This window comes from Trachypithecus francoisi, unplaced genomic scaffold (assembly GCF_009764315.1).
Source record: "Trachypithecus francoisi isolate TF-2019V2 unplaced genomic scaffold, Tfra_2.0 Lachesis_group9, whole genome shotgun sequence".
Classification (NCBI taxonomy): domain Eukaryota; kingdom Metazoa; phylum Chordata; class Mammalia; order Primates; family Cercopithecidae; genus Trachypithecus; species Trachypithecus francoisi.
Genome location: NW_022681474.1, coordinates 70560469 through 70580353, shown reverse-complemented (window position 1 = coordinate 70580353; position 19885 = coordinate 70560469). Strand labels below are relative to the sequence as shown.

Genomic DNA, 19885 nt, shown 5'->3' with positions numbered 1-19885 from the left:
ACTCCATCACCATTGACAACTGCAATCTTTTTTCCTTCTGGAGTCAGACTTCATTTGTAATGATTTTGTTCTGATTTGCGGTGAATCCTCAGTATTTCTTTGTTTTTAGTTTCCTCTTCCCTATTCCCTAATTTTCTTTTTCTGTCACTAACATTTATTTTTTATCATTTCTGAAGTTCTCCTCATTTCCCATCTTATTCATACTATGTAATAGTAAATGGCCTTCCCCACCTATAAATCCTGATATAGTTTGGTATGTGTGATGGAGTGAATTTTTAGAGAATAGCAAAAGCATATTGTATTGGTGGTGGTAATCAACAGGATAAGCAGTCAATACTGACCTAACAGCACATCAATAACTATGGCTTTTTTTTTTTAATTGAGGTGACATTCACATAACATAAAATTAACCATTTCAGAGGCATTTGATGCACTCACAATATTATACATATATATAATACAGTATAATACAACTCTAGTTCCAAAATATTTTCATCACTCCAAATAAAACTCTGTGCCCAAGTCACTGACAGCCACCAATCTGCTGTCTGTATGTGTTTACATATCCTGGATATTTCATACAAATAGAATCATATAATATGTGACCTTTTGTGTCTGTCTTCTTTCACTCAGCATGTTTTTAAGGTTCATACAAATCTTAGTATGTATTTTATTTCGAATGTTTTACATTCCTTTTTATGACTAACATTCTACTGTATGGATATATGATATTTTGCTTATCCATTCATCTGTTGACAGACATATGAATTGTTCTGTCTTTGGCTATTATGAATAGTATTGCTACAAGCATTCACATACAAGGATTTGTTTGAGCACCTGTGTTTGATTCTTTGGGATGTATAGCTGTGGTTCTTTGTAAGGAATCTTGGATGATAGTCTTGGTCATCCAGTTGGTCAAATGATCAGGGATTAGATCATGATTCTTTATATTTTCAGGGTTTTTTGGGTGTGGGAGGAAGGGACAGACTCTGAAACTTTTATAACTAACTGATTTTATTAAACTTTTACAGTTTTTTTCTCTTGTATATAAAACTAACTTCTAAAGTGAAGTATATATTAATACAAGTCAAAATGTTGGAATGTATCTGGCAGAGGTAAATAAGTTACATAGTTGGGCTCTGAAATTTTTCTATCCTTTTATTATATGTATCTTTTGTTTTTTTTTTTTTTTTTTTTTTTTCGAGACGGAGTCTCGCTCTGTCACCCAGGCTGGAGTGCAGTGGCCGGATCTCAGCTCACTGCAAGCTCCGCCTCCCGGGTTCACGCCATTCTCCTGCCTCAGCCTCCCGAGTAGCTGGGACTACAGGCGCTGCCACCTCGCCCGGCTAGTTTTTTATATTTTTAATAGAGACGGGTTTCACCGTGTAGCCGGATTGTCTCGATCTCCTGACCTTGTGATCCGCCGTCTCGGCCTCCCAAAGTGCGGGATTACAGCTTGAGCCACCGCGCCCGGCCTATATGTATCTTTTGGACCTAGGATTGGTGAAATTAATCTTAAGAGATGGAACCATATTAAGTCCTGGTAATTTAAGTTCATTTTATACATGGCTTGAAGGTTCATATTTTAATATAAGTTGGAGTAAATACTTTGCATGTTATTTTATAGTGCTGGCACACATTAGTTTTTAGATGCCAGCGCGTCTGTTAACAGTGCTTTTCAAGCTGCCTGTGGTACAGGACCACTTTTGTTTTTCCAATAAGTCATAGACTAATACTTTTTTTTTTTTTTTTTTTTTTTGAGACGGAGTCTTGCTCTGTCACCCAGGCTGGAGTGCAGTGGCGCGATCTCGGCTCACTGGAAGCTCCGCCTCCCGGGTTCACGCCATTCTCCTACCTCAGCCTCCCGAGTAGCTGGGACTGCAGGCGCCTGCCACCACGCCTGGCTACTTTTTTTGTATTTTTAGTAGAGATGGGGTTTCACTGTGTTAGCCAGGATGGTCTGGATCTCCTGACCTCGTCTGGATCCACCCGCCTCGGCCTCCCAAAGTGCTGGGATTACAGGCGTGAACCACCACGCCCGGCCGACTAATACTTTTATAAAATGAAATACTAATCACTAGAAATAAAGAAATGAAAAAAGCCCCAACCCTGAAATACAACCCAGAATTTTTTTTTTTTTTTTTTTTTTTTTTTTTTTTTTTGAGACAGGGTCTTGCTGTTATCCTCCAAGCTGGAGTGCAGTGGCACCATCATAGTTCACTGTAGCCTGGACCTCATGGGCTCAAGCGATCCTCCCACCTCAGCCTCCTGAATAGCTGTGACTGCAGTCATGTACACCATGCCTAGCTAATTTTTTTTTTATTATTTTTCATAGAGACAGGGTCTTAACTATGTTGCCCAGGTTCGTCTTGGACTCCTGGCCCCAGGTTATCTACCTACTTCAGCCTCTCAAAGTGCAGGGATTACAGGCATGAGCCACGGTGTCCAACTCCCAAATTTTTTTTTACTATATTCAGTGACATGAAATTACTGTCAAATAATGTACTTTTGCCTATTGTTTTCATTATTGTATTATTAATATATAACACAGTAGTGCTTTTACAGCCTTGTAAAATCCCATAGACAACACTACCCTACTGTGTGATATTTTAATTGGAATTCTCTTTTGGAAGATAAAAGTAAGAGTTGGCCATCATTTCCAAACACCATGAAAATATGAGTTGAAGAATCTGCTTCTGGCCAGTGCTTAATAAATGGGAACCATCTCCCTATTTGGAATCTTTTTTATATTGTTACTAAATTAGATCTTTTTTTAGTCTAATTCAATGTACAGTTGAAGTACAGGTTATTATGTCTCTCAACATTGGGCCCACTTCACCTAGAAAGCATTCCAGAAGCCCAGGATATATAATAATTTGATGTGCTGCTGTGTGTGTGTGCATTGTATATATATTTGTGCTTACAGTATTCTCCCATCTTTTCTCCCAAATCTGCTTTTTTTTTTCTTTTTTTTTAGGAAAAAGAGCTAAGCACAAATTTAAAATGTTTAGATGAGAAGCTCTAATAACTTGAGGATATTATCAGTAAGCACAGAAATACCATCCCTAAAAGTCAAAGGTAAAGGGATAGCAATAAGAAATATAGTAAAAAAAACTGTAATAAAAAATAGGTTTGGCCATGTGCAATGGCTCACAACTGTAATCCTAACACTTTGGGAGGCCAAGGCAGGTGGATCACTGGAGACCAGGAGTTTGAGACCAGCCTGACCAACATGGTGAAACCCTGTCTCTACAAAAAATATAAAAATTAGGTGGGTATGGTGGCACATGCCTGTAGTCCCAGCTACTGGAGAGGCTGAAGTGGGAGAATCACCTGAGCCCAGGAGTCGAGACTGCAGTGAGCCATGATCCCGCCACTGCACTCCAACCTGGACAACAGAATGAAACCCTGTGTCAAAAAAAAATACAATAATAATAAAATAAAAATCAGAAAGATTAATCCATTTATAAATGCTGTGCATCAATTCAACTTTGTTAATATTAATTTTTAAAGACTTAACAACAAAAAAAGACTTAAAAACAAGAATTTGTGTGTCTTATTACCCTTCATACAACACTCAGATTTTCATTACTAGATTATTTTGTAAATTGGGGATTAGTAAGGATGGTCTAACCCTGAAATTTTTATTCAACTTCATAAAGATAATTTAATTGCTTCTTGGCATTTTGGCTAAGATCAAGTGTGAAGATAATTTAAGCCATGGAAGAGAATCCATTGCATTCAAACTGATGAGAAAACTATAAACATGATATGTATTGAGATATATGTATACGTGTATATTTAGTTACATAGTGAGCATACAGCTTTGCACAGTTGTTTTTAGAGAATACTCATTAATAAAGCTGGAATTATCTGTACATAATTTTGCAGTAATATGATGATTCTGAAAAGCATTTGTTTTTCTTTAACTTTGATTGTAAGTTTAGGGTTTGTGCAGGTTTGTTATATAGGTAAATTTGTGTAATGGGGGTGTGTGGTACAGACTCTTTCATCACCCAGGTGTTAAGCCTAGTACCCTGAAAAAAGGTTTTCTTAACCTCCGTTTGAGAAGACCAGAATAATGAGTAATTGAGGAGAAACTAGGGAAGGTGAAAGGCAGGTGGCTAGAGCTGGTTTGATAATTACGTGGTAATCAACTCTACTTCACAAATAAAATGAGAACTAAAAGCAAAATAAATGGTCAGGCACTGAAACAAGGACAGGGCATCTGCCTTTGACAGGGAAATGTATCATCTCTGAAGACCTCCCAGCAACCATACTGCCTCTGCCATCAAGGCTGCTAGAGAGGCCTCATGCAGTGGCTTATACCTGTAATCCCAGCACTTTGGGAGGCTGAAGCAGGCAGATCTCTTGAGCCCAGGAGTTTGAGACCAACCTGGGCAATATGGTAAAACCCCGTATCTACAAAAAACACAAAAATTAGCAGGGCATAGTGGTGGTGTGTGCCTGTAGTTCCAGCCACTCAGGAGGCTGAGGTGGGAGGATCACCTGAGCCTGGGAGGTCGAGGCTGCAGTGAGTCCTGATTGCACCACTGCACTCCAGCCTGCATGACAGACAGAGTGAGACCCTCGGGTGTGGTGGTGGGATCCCGGGGAGGCTGCTAGAGAGACTAAGTTGAGATGTCACCTTGGAATAATAATATTCTCCATTTATATGATTTCCTACCAATTTCAAAGTACTTTTGTCTATTGTTTTCATTTGCTACCCTGGATAAGATAATTTTTTGAAACAAATTATCACACTCTTATTGGCTTAGAGCAACATAAATTTATTCTCTTACAGTCCTAGAGGCCAGAAACCTAAAATGAGTTCACAGCCTCCCCGCTTCTGGAGGGTTTAGAGGAAAGTCTGTTTCCCTGTCTCCTCCAGCTTCTACAGTTGGCTTACGACTTTATTCTTCCATCCTCAAACCCAGCAATGTTGGACTGAGACCTTTTCATGCTGCCATCTCTCTGGTTCTCTCTCTCTTCTGCCTTCTTTTCCACTTATAAGGACTCTTGTGATTACATTGGGCCCACCTGATTAATCCAGGATAAACTTACCATTTCAAGGTCAGCTAATAAGCAACCCTAATTCCATCTGCAACCTTATTTCTCCTTTACAGTGTAACCTAACATATTTACAGTTTCCGGAGATTAAGACACAGACATCTTCGGGGAGAGAGGGCATTTCTCTGCCTACTCCAATAATATCTCACTGATTCTTACTGCAGTCCTATGAAGTAGGCATAGAAAATATTCCAGTATTACAGGCTTAAAGAAGCGAATTTACCTGGAGTCACATGGATTGTAAAGACAGAATTGGTACCAGATCAGAGATCTTCTGTTTCTAGTATTTTATTCATTCTATTCTACCATGCTACCTTTGGAAACACAGGTGAAGATTCTAGCTTCATGTAGAAGTTGAAACAACCTTCACAACCAGCCAGTGAATGTGCACCTGATTAATTCAAAGCTGGGAGTTCAGGGCCCACAGCCATGTAGACGTTTTCCAAGAAGGACAATCAGGCAGCTTACCAGGGCAGGACCCACCAGTGTTGAAATCACGTGTGAACAAGGGGTTCAAAATGAAATACAAGTTTTTGAAAATTCTGTAAAGTTCCTCCTTTGAAAAAAAAAAAAAAGGAAATATCTTAAATCTTGACAGTCTTCTAAGTATTTCCAATCTAGTTTTACTCTGACAAAAATTTTGAACATTATTTGCTTGCACCCAGTGCAAGGCTAAGTCCTAAACTTAGCCATCTGATTTAAACTGACTTTTTTTTAATTATATTTTAAGTTCTGGGATACATGTGCAGAACGTGCAGGTTTGTTACATAGGTATACATGTGCCATGGTGGTTTGCACCCATCAACCCGTCACCTAGGTTTTAAGCCCCACATGCATTGGGTATTTGTCCTAATGCTCTCCCTCTCCTTGCCCCCGACCCTCCCACAGGCCCCAGTATGTAATGTTCCCCTCCCTGTGTCCGTGTGTTCTCATTGTTAAACTGACTCTTAACAGTTTTATCAGAACTCTGTCCTCATAAAGTTTTCCTATACAGTAATCCTATCCAAATTTGTTTTGTTTTATACATGGTATTTTCTTAGTAAAATTAACCTTCTTAAATTGCCCTGTTATGTTTTTAATAGCACCTTATAGTATCGGATGTTATATTCTTTATTTGTATATGTTTGTACTCCCCACCAGAATGAACTCCATGGAGAAGTGTTTTGTTGTTTTATTAATTGCTATATTCCTGTACTTAGAACAGTACCTGCTGATAATAGGTACTCAATATTTCTTGAATAAATAAATGAGAAAAGTTGACTTTTAAGTAGACATCAAATATTGTGCTTAATAGCATGTACATTTCTTAAGTGGATTGATGTAGTTTACCAGCTTTGATTCTGCTGGGTTAGGGAGAATACAGTCCAGTCTTAACGTTTATCCCAAAACCTAGTTTCTTTGTACTATTTGGTTATGACCTAAATTCCACTGCTCTCTACTTCAAAATTATTTTCAGAAAGCATACATTTTCGGTTAATTTACTTCTTCCCACCCTAACTACTACCATTCCCCTTAAGCCTGCAAATGGTAGATTGCACCTGATAAAACAGATGCTGTGTTCAAATCAAAACAAATGGAAAGTACTGTGTATTTTGGCAACCTTCCTTTCTTCCTTTGCCTATTTTTAAAACAGAGCTTTCCTAGGATATAATTTCCTGCATAGTGTGGCTGATATGGCCTACTTAAAGACTTTCAGTCTTGCAGTAATTGAAATGTAAACTTACTGAAGAATTAGTATGGTTTTGCAAATTTTTTCAGGCTCATTCCATCTCATGACTTGAAAATAGAGTGTTTACTTCCAAGTCATGTGTAATTGCTGTAGCTTTTCTAGGAAACCAGTGTTCTTATTCTAAGAATGCTGGAGAAAGCAGCAATGAAAAGATTGGCTAACAGCACTTACAAATCAAAATCAGACATTTGGTTCTGAGATTTACTGTGAGCAAGAACAAAGAACAGGAAAAACTGGGAGATTACTCTTTAAAAGGCCTAGAAATGGCCCTCTAAAAGTCTGCTGACTTGGTTTTTGAAAGTGACCTAATTTTCAACTATTTAGGTGATATGAAAATGAGCAAATTTACCACAAATATAGAACAAATATGCCAGTTCTACAGATCTTATTGATAATGAAATCTGAAGTTGTCTACTAACTTTCGAGTGGAAATAGAAGGGGAAAAACAAACTAAAGAACTTTTATTTGTTCTCAAGAAGTGTTTCCTAGTTATCTTTTGATATTTTTGATAAAAAGTATTCATTTCATTTAAGGGTTTTAATAATTTAGAAAGTTTAAAGATTAGTCTACTAATTATGATGGGATTTTTACTGAAAATTCGTTTTGTCAGGCTGCTTGCTTGTCTGTGTATTTTCTATTCTAATTTAGTTTTTATTTTTATCAAAGCAGTATTTACTTATAATGTAAAAAGTCAATTTTCCAAGACTTATTATGGAAAACAATAGTTCCCCAGGCTCCCGTCCCTGTGTCTAACTCTCTAGAGGCAATTACTTCAAACTCTTTTTATCTGAATCTTTTAGCATTTATTGCCATATTCCAAATAACATGCTTACTCTGCTGTTTCTTAATTTTTCAGATGGACATCATGAGTTAACTTCCTTCTATGAAAGATGATTTAGCAGTTACCCAATGCCACTATACACATGCATATTTCTCTGTGCTTATAGCTTCCCAGAATCATTGCAGTATAATTTGGTTAGCTCAATATTCAATATTTATATTATTTAGACAAAATTAGAAGCAATAGAATATAGAGCTAAAGTGCACAACGTCTGGAAACAGGCTCCCTAGGTTTCATTCTAGCCCTACCCATTACTAGCTGTACCTTTGGACAAGTTATTTGACCTTTCTGTGCCTCAATTTTCTAATCAGTAAATAGTAGTAAATAATGAACATATTATTTCATTATATTATATGAATGCACAGAAAGCATTTATATCAGTACCTTAAACATAGTAGTATCTGTCATACAATCATTTTCATTATGTAAACAGTATTCACAGCTGATCTCTACAGTGTCCTGCCATTACCATTCTTTACTCTGGTGTTATTCACACTATCTTGTTTCATTTGTGTGGTATTCTCTGTTCTTACTGTGTATCCAGACCCACACTTTCCTAGAGTTGTGTGCATTTCTTCTCAGTGCATTCCCCTCCATTAGACATTCCAGATTGGTTCTTGTTTTGGATTCTCTGATTTCTTAATTACTTAATTTCTTCATTTTGATAAAATGCATCCTTCCTGAGAGGTCTATAATGAGAGTCAATTTCTTTTTTTTTTTGAGACAGTCTCGCTCTGTTGCCCAGGCTAGAGTGCAGCGGGCGACTTGGCTCACTGCAACCTCTGCCTCCCGGATTCAAGCAATTCTTCTGCCTCAGCCTCCCAAGTAGCTGAGATTACAGGCATGCGCCACCATGCCTGGCTAATTTTGTATTTTTAGTAGAGATGAGGTTTCAGCATATTGGCCAGTCTGGTCTTGAACTCCTGACCTCGTGATCTGCCCGCCTCAGCCTCCCAAAGTGCTGGGATTACAGGAGTTAGCCACCGCACCTGGCCCCCAAGAGGTCAATTGCTTGAGATGCTAGGTTGGAAATCATTTTCTTTCAGAATCTGGGAGCATTTCTTCATTGTCTTTAACTTCTGGTATTGCTGTTGAGAAGGCTGAAGCCATTATGATTCTTACCTGTTTTTCTCCCCGTTCAGGAAGCTTATGGGATATTTTCTATTTTCCTGTTGTTTTAAAATTTCCTGATGATGTGCTTTGGTGCATGAATCCATTTGCTAAATCCTCAGTAGTCCCTTTTAATCTGGGAATCCTTTTTGCTTCAGCTCTGAGAAATTTGGTTAAAATTATCTCTTTAATACTGTTCTGTACTCCATTTTCACTGTTGTTCTGTCTGGAATTCCTTTTATTCATTTATAAGGCATTTGGACTGATTCTCCAATTTTTTTGTAATCTTTTGCCTTTTCTTTCCTATCTCTTTTTGTTCTACTTTCTGATTGAGTTTCTCAGTTTTACCTTCTAACTCTTCAATTGATGTTTTAATTTCTGCACCTGTGTGCTTAATTCCTGAGAATATGACTGACAAGTTTTTTGGACATGTTCTTATTTATTTGTTTGTTTGTTTATTTATTTATTGAGGTGCAGTTTTGCTCTTGTTGCCCAGGCTGGAGTGCAATGGTGCAATCTCGGCTCACTGCCACCTCTGCCTCCAGGGTTCAAGCTATTCTCCTGTCTCAGCCTCCCAAGTAACTGGGATTACAGGCATGTGCCACCATGCCCAGCTAATTTTGTATTTTCAGTAGAGATGGGGTTTCTCCATGGTGGTCAGGCTGGTCTTTAACTACCGACCTCAGGTAATCTGCCTATCTCGGCCTCCCAAAGTGCTGGAATTACAGGCTTGAGCCACTGCACCCAGCCGGACTTTTTCTTCTTTCTACATAGTCTTTCCTTTGAATTCGTTTTATGTTTGTTTCAGCCTCTGTTTTTCATGTATAATTTCCTCACATGTTGGATGATCTCTGGTTCTCTGCTCAGTTTTTAGGATAATAATGAAAATCTGCCTGGAGCTCTGTGCCCATGAAAGGGCTTGTTGAATGTGATCTTCACTGTAGAGTGATCTGACTAGACCATCGTTTATGTTCCTATGGCTGCCATAAGGACGTACCACAAGCAGTGTGGATTAAAACAACAGAAATGTATTGTCTCACAATTTCTGGAGGCTCGAAGTCATTAATTTCATAAGATATTGACTGGGCCACACTCCCTCAGAAACCTGTTGAGGAGAATCATTCCTTGTGAATTCCTAGCTGCTGACTGTTGCCAGCACTTCAGTCTACCTCCACAGTCTACCTCCATTGTCACATAGGACTCGCCCCTCATGTCTCTGTGTGTCTGTTTTGTCTCTTCATCTTAAAAAGACACCAGTCACATAACTTCATTTAACTACATCTTCAATGACCCTATTTCCAAATAAGGTCACATTCTGAGGGATTGGGGTTTAGGACTGTGTGTTAGTCAGCTTGTGTTGCCATAACAAAAACCATGGACTGATTGACTGGAACAGCAGGAATTATTTTCTCACAGTTCTGGAGACTGGAAGGCCAATATCAAGTTGCTGCCAGGGTTGGTTTCCTGTGAGGGCTCTTTTCCTGGCTTGTAAGGCAGCCACCCTCCCATATGTCATCACATGGTCTTTCTGATGTGTGCCCATGGCGAGAAATATTCCTCTTTTTCCTTTTCATGTAAGAACACCAGCCCTATAGTAGAGCTTCACAGTGTGACCTCATTTAACCTTAATTACCACCATAAAGGCCCTAACTCCAAATATAGACACATTTGAAGTTAGGACTTCAACCTATGAATTTTGGGAAGACCTAATTCAGTCTAGAGTGGACCTTAACACATCTGTTTTGGGAACACCATTCAACCCATAACAACCATTTCTTGGGAAGTTATCAATGTCTATATCTTTAGGTATTTTCTCTTGTGCCAGTCAGATTCTTCAGAGAAGACTCTTCCATTATGAAAGGTACTTGGTTACCAGTATCCTACTGGGAGAATAAGACTTGGGGGTGCTCAACATTCAGTTTATAAACTTTTACTAGATCCCTATTAGCCCCACTCTCAGCTGTGCTGGAGATTTGCAAATCCAGAAACCCCCTGATTCACCCTTTCCCGAGAATAAACATAAGGGTTTCCCTGAGGAAGAAGAGACATTGACAGGCTTCTGGAGTGAGAAGGTATCTTGGGATCTCCCTTCTCCTTAAGCAGATGTACAGCCATCCTTCCTACCTTTAGTACCCCCGTCCTTTTTGTTTTGTTAGACAGGGTCTTACTCTGTTGCCCAGGATGGAGTGCAGTGGTGCCATCATAGCTCACTGCAAGCTCCAACTCCTGGGCTCATGGGATCCTCCCTCCTTGGTTTCCCCCATAGCTGCAACTACAGGCACATGGCACCGTATCTGGCTATTTTTCTTTTGTTTTTTTTTTCCTTTTTTTTTCTTTTAGTAAAGATGAGATCTTGCTATGTTGCCCAAGCTGTTCTTGAGCTCCTGGGTCCAAGCTATCCATCCGCCTCAGAAATTGCCAGGATTGTTAGGCATGAACCACTGCACCCAGCCTCTGTAACCCTTTTGACCAGGAATTTTGCCACCATTTCTTTTGGCGAGCTCTGTAGTGTAGAGTTAGGTTGCTTCTCAGTTTTTCCCCCTGCCAGCTTGCTGTTCAGTTTTCTCAGGTCTCCTACCTCAGTTACTACTCATCCATTTCCTTCATGGCTCCAAAATTCTTATGTTCTCTTCTATATTCTTCTGAGCTTATGCCGTCTTTAAAAATCACTTTACTGTTGTTTTAATATTTGTAGAGGGAGGAACTGAATATGTATATTCAGTTTACCATCTTTACCCAAATTTCCAAGTTGACTTTGTGAGTGGGATACTTGCAGTTGAGTTACTCTATGATATTTATTTATTTATTGAGAGACGGAGTCTTGCTCTGTCACCCAGGCTGGAGTGCAATGGCACGATCTCAGCTCACTGCACCCTCCACCTCCCAGGTTCAAGTGATTCTCTGGCCTCAGCCTCTCGAGTAGCTGGGATTACAGGCACCCACCACCACGCCCAGCTAATTTTTATATTTTTTGTAGAGACAGGGTTTCACCATATTGGCAAGGCTAGTCTCAAACTCCTGACCTCATGATCCACCTGCCTCAGCCTCCCGAAGTGCTGGGATTACAGGGTTGGGCCACCGCACCCAGCTGAGTTACTCTATGATATTAAGTAAGACTTATTATACCATTAACATTGTTTTTTAAATGTGTCACTTAGGAAACATTTAAAGTAATATATGGCTGGGTATGGTAGCTCACACCTATATCTCAGCACTTTGGGAAGCCGAGGTGGGTGGATCAATTGCTTGAGTCCAGGAGTTTGAGACCACCTAGGAAAACATGGTAAAACCCCGTCTCTACCAAAAGGATACAAAAATTAGCCAGGTGTGATGGTACATGCCTGTAGTCCCAGCCACTTGAGAGGTTGATGTGGGAGGATCACTCAAGTGTAGCGGTTCAAGGCTGCAGTGAGCCCAAGATCATGCCACTGCACTCCACCACGGGCAAGAGAGCAAGACCCTATCTCGAAACATAAAAATAAAAATAAAGTAATATATACTATTGTTTTTTCAATGCTTGAAAATACCTTTAACATTTAATTTTAGCTGACATACACTGAATTCATGTGTGCTTACTTAAATTAGGTTATTATTTCTTTATAAACCTAATTTTTCATATGTTTACTATTTTATATATAATATATATAGCATATCACTTCACTGGTAAAGTAACAGGTACTGTTATAATCACCAAGTGTTTTATATTCTTCATTATGTGGTTTTTTTTTGGGGGGTTTTTTTTGGTTTTTTTTTTTTTTGGAGATGGAGTCTCGCTCTGTCACTCAGGCTAGAGTGCAATGGCACATCTCAGCTCACTGCAACCTCCGTCTCCCTGGTTCAAGCAGTTATCCTGCCTCAGCCTCCCGAGTAGCTGAGTTTACAGGCACCCGCCACCATGCCCAGATAATTTTATATTCTTTTCTTTTTTTTTTTTCCGTGAGATGGAGCCTCACTCTTGCCCAAGCTAGAGTGCAGTGGTGTGATCTCGGCTCACCGCACCCTCCGGTTCCTGGGTTCAAGCAATTCTCCTGCCTCAGCCTCCGAGTAGCTAAGATTACAGGCGCCTGCCGCCACGCCCGGCTAATTTTTGTATTTTTAGTAGAGACGAGGTTTCACCATGTTGGCCAGACTGGTCTTGAACGTCTGACCTCAGGTGATCCACCCACCTCGGCCTCCCAAAGTGCTGGGATTACAGGCGTGAGCCACCGCACCCAGCCAATTTTATATTCTTAGTAGAGATGGGGTTTCACCATGTTGGCAAGGCTGATCTCAAACTCCTCACCTCAAGTGATCTGCCCACCTCAGCCTCCCAAAGTGCTGGGATTACAGGCCTGAGCCACCACACCGGGCCCTTCATTGTGTTTTCTAAAAACAATTTCTTTATGATCACCTTGGGATTATTACAACAGATCTAACTTTAGGAAAGTAAGTATTAAATTTGAATAAGATTATGTAATAGGAGGATTTAAAATAAATGTCTAACAGGGTTTCATCCAAAATTTTAGAATGTGAATTCAAGGAACCCTTGACCCTTCTGAAGTAAATTGAAAGCATTTCCACAGTGTTCACACTAGGATATAGCTAGCCAACTCACAGCTGCCTGTCCTCTTTTAGCTTCCAATGAAAATGCTTTGGAAAATATACACATAGAAAAAAAAATTCTCACAGTAATTCTTAAACCTAAGAGGCTACGCAATCAGGCTTTTGCTAAAATCTAGGAAGAATGTTACCAACTGTAGTGCCAATGGAAATGGATTTTTTAAACCGGGCCGAAACAGTTGTTTCCATTAAAGGAAATGCTGCTAAGAAGTAAGTTGGAGGGAGGCCTAGCCACCCCCACCCTAATCCCTAGTGATGGAATAGTTTAAAACCATAAAAGCTACAATAACCAGCAAACTCAACTGCTATCACCCTCACTGCGGGGAGACCTGAATTCAGAGGCAGCCAGTGTTTGCCTTCCCTTTTTCAGAAAACATGAGCTCACTACTTTGAAGAAAATACCAGTAATTTCCACACAGGAGAAATAATAATTGACTATAAGAGAAATCAACAATGTAGTAATAAACTAATTATAAAAAATCGAAATGATAGTAATATATATCATAATTCATATGCTTTACTATAATAACTGAGTTTTTGTTGTTGTGTTTTTTTTTTCTGAGGTGGGGGCCGGTATTGCTTTGTCACCCAGGCTGGAGTGCAGTGGTGTGATCAAAGCTCACCACAGCCTCGACACTCTGGGCTTCAGCTATCCTCCAACTTCAGCCTCCTCAGTAGCTGGGACTCCAGATGTGTGCCACCACGCCCAGCTAATTTTTGGATTTTTTCTAGAGACAGGGGTCTCACTATGTTGCCTCGGCTGGTTTCAAACTCCTAGACTCAAGTGACCATCCATCCCACTTCAGCTTCTGAGAGTGCTGGGATTACAGGTGTGAGCCACTGCATCCAGCTATGATAGCTTTTAAAGACTATTTTGAAAAGGAAGGAAGAAAAATCAAAATTAAAAGAATCTGTAAGAAATGTAGGATGAATAAAGCAATATAAAAGCAAACAATAAAAACAAAATCAGGTGAATTAGTGTATCTAGGAGTTTCTTTGAAGAAGTTTAATAAAATAAACACTTGAAATAACTAACATATAGGATAAGGTAGAAAAGGACTGAAAAAAAATTAAAAACAAGAGAAGAGTTTAATCAAGCAATACTAAATTTAAGTGACACAGAAAATATTAAACTACCTATAAGTTTTATTAAAAAATGGGCCAGGCACAATGCTCATGCCAGTAATCCCAGCACTTTCGGAGGCCAAGGCAGGAGGATCACCTGAGCACAGCAGACCAGCCTGGGTAACATAGCAAGACCGTATCTCTACAAAAAAAATAAAAATAGCCGGGCACAGAGACATGTGCCTATAGTGCCAGCTGCTTGGGAGACTAAGACAAGAGAATCACCCGAGCCCAGGAGGCTAAGGCTGCAGTGAGCTCAAATTATGCCACTGCACTCCAGCCTGGGGGACAGAGTGAGGTCCTGCCTCTAAACAAATTAAAAAGAGTGTTTTCTAATAACATCAGATAGACCTATTTTTTTCCTTTTCAGCTGAAGGTTATATTATTTATGCAATGATGTTTCCTCTTTCACACAATACTAGGATCTGTCTTTGGAATACCCAGACATGTACATCATCTTTCCATTATGTAATTTTAAAAATATAGTGCTTTACCAACTACAGCTGTAATAATCAGATTGTCAACCAGATTGCCATCACACCGTGAAAGGTCCTCCTAAAATATAAAAGCTAGAGCTATTCCTGAAGATTGTAGCTAAATACATGAAATAAAATCACTCTCCAAAACGTCGTAACTTTAAAAGCACCCGATATGTAATGGAAATGTAAAATGATAAAGGTTTTTTGAAAAACTATAAAAAAATTAAAATGCATTGAAATGTATTATACAAATATTTACCTTAAATTTTTTCTCTTGGCTGTGTGTGGCAATTCATGCCTGTAATCCCAGCACTTTGGGAGGCTGAGGTAGGAGGATTGCTTGAGCCCAGGAGTTTGAGACTAGCCTGGGCAATATAGCAAGACTCTGTCTCCACAGAAAATAAAAAAAAAGGAAAAATGTGGTGGCATGTGCCTGTAGTCCCAGCTACTCAGGAGGCTGAGGAAGGAAGATCGCTTGAGCCCAAGAGTTCCATGCTACTGTGAGCTATGATTGTGCTGCTGTACTCTAGCCTGGGTGACAGAGCAAGACCCTGTATCAAAAAAAAAAAAAAAAAAAAAAATTCTCTCTCTGCTATCAGAATAGAGTTTTTAAATTGTATCTTTTAAAATTCTTTTATCTACTCAATTGATAGCTATGAACGGTGCCTTGAGAAGTATGCTAAAGGCTCAGCTCCTTTTTTTTTTTTTTTTTTTAGCTTATTGGTATTTTTCTTTTAAATGATGATGTGCCCAAACAGTATTATGAAAGTAAGGGTACATTTTAAATGTTTACACTGAACAAATTATCTCACAATACCGAGTTCGTCTTTTCTCTAAACCCGAGGCTCTTACATTCTCTTCAGAAGTGGCACCACCTTCCTCTAGTTGATACTGTCAGAACATGCACAGCGCAGCCTCTCACTGCAGTGCTTCTCAAAATTTAATGATCATGCCAATCCCCTGGGATTCTGCTAAAATGCAGATTCTGATTTAATAGTTCTGGCCTGGGCTTGAGATTCTGCATTTCCAACAGGCTTCCAGGTGATGCCAGTGCTGCTAGTCTGTAGACCACAGTTCATATCGCGAGGATTCTGTGCATGTCTTCAACTCTGGTTACACATCAAAACCACTGGTGGAGCTTGTCTTTTAAACATCTGTCTGCCCTCTCTCTGCACCTTGTGATGATGAGGACTCAGAATCTATATAATCTCTTTGTAATCACCATGTGATTCCTATCCACAGCCAAGTTGAAAACCACTCATTAAGCATACTTATTAAAATAAGTATCTTATTTTATTGTGGCACTCAGGCAGCCCTTCACCACACCTTTACTAGGCTGTGTACTTTTAAAAACATATATGTTTATGTAAACGAATAGTTGATTTTAGAAACATCTTATGTAAATTGATTAACAACTTGGAATATATTATAGAAAAATAATATTTTAGCAAAATTGACTATAAGGTACAATTAGGGGAATAAGGCTATTAAGTAGGACTTCCTCCTAGTTTCCATTTTTTGTGGCTAGCTCTAGACCAAATGTCTCCATCAGTGAAGTTTCCCTTTATAATCACCCACCCTTCTTTCATAGCTCTCTGCAGCCTCTGTACACCTCTGTTTCCTTAGGGACTCCACTGTGGCACTCACGCAGCCCCTCTTTACCCATGTATCCCGTATTCTGTGCTCCGTTATTTGCTGCCCTCCCCCTATCTCCCACTCATCTAAATGTGAACTTTCTTTCTGTGTGGTTGATTGCACGTACCTTTGAAGAGAAGTAAGTTGATAACACAGGTTTGTTCTCAGTCATGATGGAGATTTTGTCTTCCCGGAGTTTTTTTTCTTTTTTGGTTTTGTTTTTTTCTTGTCGTTGTTTTGGTTTTTTGTTTGTTTTGAGACGGAGTCTCGCTCTGTTGCCCAGGCTGGAGTGCAGTGGTGTGATCTTGGCTCACTACAAGCTCCACCTCCTGGGTTCACACCATTCTCCTGCCTCAGCCTCCATCTCCCAAGTAGCTGGAGCTGCAGGCGCCTGCCACCATGCCTGGCTAATTTTTTGTATTTTTAGTAAAGACAGGGTTTCACCATGTTAGCCAGGATGGTCTCAATCTCCTGACCTCGTGATCCACCCACCTCGGCCTCCCAAAGTACTGGGACTACAGGCGTGAGCCATGGCCCCCAGCCCCTGGAGTTTTTTTTCTATCAGTCTTTGCTTTCTCAGGAAGACCATGTGGTCCTACTATTATAAGGGCCAGTTCTTGACATTTAAATACTTACTGTAGGTTTAAAGTATGCTGTCAAATCTACTATAAAGCAACAGTAGTATATAGGGGGTGTTATCTTCCCTAAAGAATGGAATTTTTCATTTACTAAGTCAGCCATAGCCTTGCCAGACACCTAGATAATGAAGCATTTCTTTTGGTGGCTAGGTTAAGGTCCCTTGTGGAAGGATCCAGATGGAGTCAACTATGTGAAGTTAGATACGGCCTAGGTGCCTAAAAAGTGGGACCAAGACCAAGAGAAAGAAGGAAGTAGGATGACAGTTTGGAATGGGAACTAAGATAACCAGTAGGATGGCTGTGTAGCCCAATCTATATTTGAATAGTCTATTTTCCCATACTAAAATCCTGAGAAATTCTGTGTGGTCCTGTTAAAAGGGAACTGTGTCTCTTACAAATGCTTATTATCCCAAATAAATCAATAGAACTTTAAATAATATAAAAAGTGCAGTGTGAATTCTCAGCCAGTGTGGATGGAGAGAGTTATTTTGGGACTGAGAAGTCATTCCTTCCTAAATTCTGCTCCTGGGAACAGTTGCCTTAAGCAGTTCCTGATTTTTGCATCTTCAACACTTCTTTTAAATTAATTATCATCTAATTTTTAAACATATCTGTACTTTCCCATCTCTCAAGTTTCTTAGACTCTACTGAGGTCAGGGTTGAGATACATAGGGCTTCTGTGATTCAAGAGCACTGGGGAAGACCAGTGCAATATTGGGACAGAGGTATCTTACAGTCTGCCCCATTTTAACTCACTGTAACACCAGATACATTTATATAATGTAAGGCTTTCTCCTTCAGAGCAACAGGATATTCTGTGAGGTCTTTGGCAGTGATAATTAGAAACTGCAGGTAAACAATGTTGCTGCCAGTTCTGCATCTGAAAGTAGAACTCCCAGTCATTGGAGTACTGGAGAGGCGCTGACAGTTAAAACCTACTTAGATGGGCTTGGGGGAAGAAGTACCCCAAAGTTGAGGGAGCTCAAACCAATCCTAAGCTAACATACTCACCCCCAACACATGCCCCATCTTTTAAAAAAAAAAAAAAACTATTTTCAGCCACAGTCTCTAGTCGCTTTGGATTTAACTTCAAATAGCTTTTTTTCAACCATGCCTCTAACTTGGCACAGCTCTGAGAAAAATCCCATAACCAAGCCATCTGGGTTGGATAAAACAGGGAGTTTTTCTATTTGATTTCTCACATTTTGTTCCTCTTTGTTTTTAAAGGGGGGGTGGAGGAGGTAATCATTATGAAGTAACCAAATTATTGGATAAGTTAGTGAATCAGGAATAGATTTTTTCAACTCATACTGTCTCTGAAGAAATCTGTATCAGAGGATCTCTCTGTTTTCTCTGAAATGTGGTGTAGAATGAATGTTTGGGGTGAATTGACTTGAGTGGGTAACAAGTAATGGTCAGAAAATAAAGTTCTCATTGGGTGGTCTGAAATTCAGCAGTATTTATTTCTTTTTAGACTCAGCAGAGATTTTTTTTTTTTTTTTTTTTTTCCAGTGAAGCATATTTTAACATGTTATGCTCTGGATTTACTTAGTATGGTTTTAAGTGAATCATTAGGCATGTGTGATTTTTTTCATTTTTTCTTAAAGACCAGCATGAGTAGCTTTATGATTCAAAGAGTCTGTAATTAAGAGAGTTTGAAGAGTTGTTTAATCTCTGTTAACTTTGAAAAAATAGACTGTTTTGTATGTGATAAACTGCTGCTTGCAGTTCAGAGTTACTTGCTGGGATCGTGTATCAATTCAGACCTTAAAATGTAAGAAGTGGAAGCCATCCTCTGTGCTTGCTTTCCAGGCACAGGGTGCTAGGTACTGAGAATATGTAGATGAACAAGGCACTTTTGATCCCAATTTGTTGTTACAGTCAAATGGCAGGGGTGGTTGTTACATAAACCAACCATATGGATATGTTACAAAGGAAAAGTACAGTACACAGAGATTATATATGATCTTTGGAGGGAGTCGGGGTAATTAGGAAAGGCTTTCTTTTGGAAGTAAAGAAATTTATTCATACAAGGCAGTGAATAATATGTAATGTAATATGTAATAAAATGGTAGTATTTATATGTTGAATCAGACATTGTGCTGGTAATCACCTATTCTTATCCTTCTATGTTATACTAATCCCCCCATGAAAGCTTTGTGGGTATAGGAAAACCTTGACATCAAGGTTTATGACTATCTCATGTCAAAGGCTTTGTTTGTGATAGGCCCTAAGTAATGTTTATCAAATTAATATATCACATTAATTTTTTCTTTTTATCATACCAGTGTAAATTATTACAATTATAACATTTAACATTATCATTGCTATCATAATATCTCACTGGTCATAGCATAACAAGTTATATAAAGGTATCATTTAAGAAAAATACTTTGAAGTTAATATGGCATTACCACTATTATCTATGGCTCCTATAAATCTACAGCAGTGTACCTCCAACCATACCATATTTCCCTGTATGCTTGGGGCCTGGGTATTGCTCTCAGTTTCTGTGATGGAAATCATGAGGATCATTTTACAATTGCAGCTTACTTTTTGCTTTATTTGTTCATCCTGGAATCTAAATCAATTTCATAACAGTTTTCTGTAAGAATGTAAATCATAGAATCTTCTTTTGTTGAAAATGCTAAGAGATCAT

General features: G+C 39.1%; 1 protein-coding gene across 3 annotated transcripts in view; it reads left to right on the top strand.

Annotated features, from left to right (window-relative positions):
- Positions 1–19885, top strand: part of REEP3 (receptor accessory protein 3) — a 104918-nt gene that overhangs the window by 47361 nt on the left and 37672 nt on the right. The gene's annotated exons all lie outside the window — the stretch shown is intronic.